The sequence below is a fragment of the Pelobates fuscus genome, chromosome 4 (assembly GCF_036172605.1).
Source record: "Pelobates fuscus isolate aPelFus1 chromosome 4, aPelFus1.pri, whole genome shotgun sequence".
In the NCBI taxonomy this organism is placed as follows: Eukaryota; Metazoa; Chordata; class Amphibia; order Anura; family Pelobatidae; genus Pelobates; species Pelobates fuscus.
The window spans coordinates 271,065,668-271,068,582 of record NC_086320.1 but is presented as its reverse complement, the minus strand read 5'-3'; positions in this window follow the sequence as shown (position 1 = coordinate 271,068,582).

Sequence of the window (2,915 nt, the reverse complement as noted above, 5' to 3'; positions counted from 1 at the left end):
TTTTTTGCCGCCCCCTGGAAAATGCCGCCCAAGGCAAATGCCTTGTTTGCCTCGCGGCTAATACGCCCCTGATATATATAGTGTTTGAAAGAGTTACTTGTTGTAACGGATCACCTAGCATCCCGACTAGGTACCTCCATTGAAGGATGCTCCTAGCACTTACAGAGGGCTCCAATCGCTCCGCCAGACACCACAACCACCGCAGACCCCACGAACCGCCGCAGCTTGGTTCGGGTCTCGCCGTCTCCTACTCACCCTGGACCTACGACAAGGCTCCAGGTTCCAGTGGGTGAACCTCTCCTCCAAGAGAGTGAAGCAGGAACAAGCTCTTAAAAGAGCTTAGTATTGATTAGCTAAGGGAGTATGCAGAGCATAGCAATCCCTTGTAGTTATATAGCAATTCCCCCAATAAGAGACAGGACTCTAGATTGAGGGTGAAGAAGAACTAAAGCTTTTAATCAAACACTCTGCTTTTATGCCCATTTTGCACACATAATACTGCCCACCGGGTATTGCAGAACAACCAATCAATACATACAATACACTCAGACACTCCCAGCAATTACACACAAAATCCTCCCCTCTGCCTGTGATACAATTATCTAAACACAATAGACTAACTTAATTATCACAGGCAGAAAATATACAGTTTTTACCAATTATTATTAACTTCCAAAGTATACATGCCATTCACATAAAACATACATTTTTAGAATCAGCATACTTTAAACATAAACCTACTAAAAAATCCTACGAATCCCTCCAGTATTTAAAAAGTTAGCTGGGAGTCCTTTATGACCGACCGCAAGCACATTTTCATGCCCAAAACAGTTCCATGGATTTGGGCTGTGCGGTCGGTCTATTTTACACTGAGAAAATGACTAAGTCCCATTCGAACGAGCGTTCGAATCTTCGAACGGGACTTAGTCTCCAGCCGCAGTGTCGAAGTGGAGGAGAAGGTATGGGTCAGCGGTGTTCGTGCAAATGGGTAGCCGAAAACAGTTCCATAGATTTGGCTGCACACACCGCTGACCGCGTTCGAATGAGTTAAAATGGCCACCGCCACGTGTTCGTTTGTCGAATGGCGGCCACTTCGACTACTTAGGCTGTATCCGAAGTGCCAATTTAAAGTTGCAACACTGCTCCAAAGTAAATAAAGGGCCAGAAACAGCATTATGAAAATCCAGTATGCCCAAATCAGTTCCTTAAAGGGCAATACATCCCAGGGCCATAGTCGCAGGGCAGGAGGCTGGCAAACAGGCCCCTCCAAAAACTAGTGGCGAGGTCACTTTTGCCACACTTGTATTATATATTTGATTTATTAATCATAATTGCTTGTTCTCCAATATATCTGTATCTGTATTTTATGGTTTACACCACATATAATGACAAGTCACTAAAGGCTAGTCCTTGTTAAAAATGAAGTATTGTGTGGTAGTTCCATTTAGAGCTGTGTGTCCTCTCTGGTTTGTTTGGGAATCCAGTAACAGAGTTTTCAGATCTGTTTGCTGGCTGCTCTAGTCCCTGGTCCTGCAGACATATTAAAAAAGAGCTAGGCCTGACAGCCAAAAGTGCGTTTGTAAAAACAGTAGTTAGAGGAGACATGGGCAGAGGAGTCAATACCTGCCTAGGAGAAGGAGGCAAAGGCAGAGGGGTCGTTACTTGCCTGGGACAAGGAGCCACAAGCAGAGTGGTTGATATCTGCCTTGGAGAAGGAGACACTGGTAGAGGAACCGATAAATCCTAGATAGGAGAAAGGAGGAGTTAGCAGATGGACCTGTTCTCTAAGACCAGCTGGAGGAGAAATTACATGGCCCTGGTCTCAGCAAGAATCTCTGTCTGAGGTGGCAGACAGACCTCTCAAGTGGTGTTTCGTCACATCACTAAATTTGTTATCAGAAAGAATTTTCAGCAGGAGGTATCAAAGCAATAATCAAAACAATAATCAGGTGATCTACTGAGAACAGACATAATGCAAAATTAATTGTGTGTTTTCTATAATGGACAGACAAGAAATATGAATACATATGAGAAGAGAAAATAGCAGGTGCAATGAGGTTGGTCTGTTTCCTCATCTGGTTAGCATATTTACTTCTTCATAGTTCTATTGAAGAGTATTACATATTACATAGTTACATAGCTGAAAAGAGACATGTGTCCATCAAAATCAGCCTTTCTCAGATTTGAATGTTGCTGTTGATCCGAAAGAATGCAAAAAACACACTCTGAAACGCTTCCAATTGTGCAACAAACAATAAAAAATCTTTCTTGACCCCAGAATGGCAGTCAGATATCTCCTTGGATCAAGAAGCTATTACCACACTAATTAAAATTTATATCCCTTTATATTATGTTTTTGCATATTCAACTGCTGCTTAAACATCTGTAAAGACTCTGATAAAACCACCTCTTCAGGCAGAGAATTCCACATCCTTATTGTTCTTACTGTAAAAAACCTTTCTTTTGCCTTAGACTATATCTCCTTTCTTCCAGTCTAAATGCATGACCTCTTGTCCTATGTATAGTCCTATTTATAAATAGATTTACAGACAAAGGTTTGTATTGGCCCCCGAATATATTTGTATAATGCTATCATATCCCCTCGGTGCTGTTTTTTCAAACTAAAGCAATTTAAATGTGTTAACCTCTCTTCAAAACTAAAATGCTCCATTCCTTTTATCAATTTTGTAGCCCACCTCTACAATTGTTCTAGTGTGACAACATCCCTCTGTAGAACAGGTGCCCAAAATTGCACAGCATATTCAAGGTGTGGTCTTACCAGTGATATATAAAGAGGAAAAGATATATTTTCACCCCAAGAATTAATGCCCTTATTTATACAAGGCAATACGTTACTGGGTCTTAAACCAGCACAGAACATCAAGAAAGCATTTTTATGGTCAGACCAAAGTGAT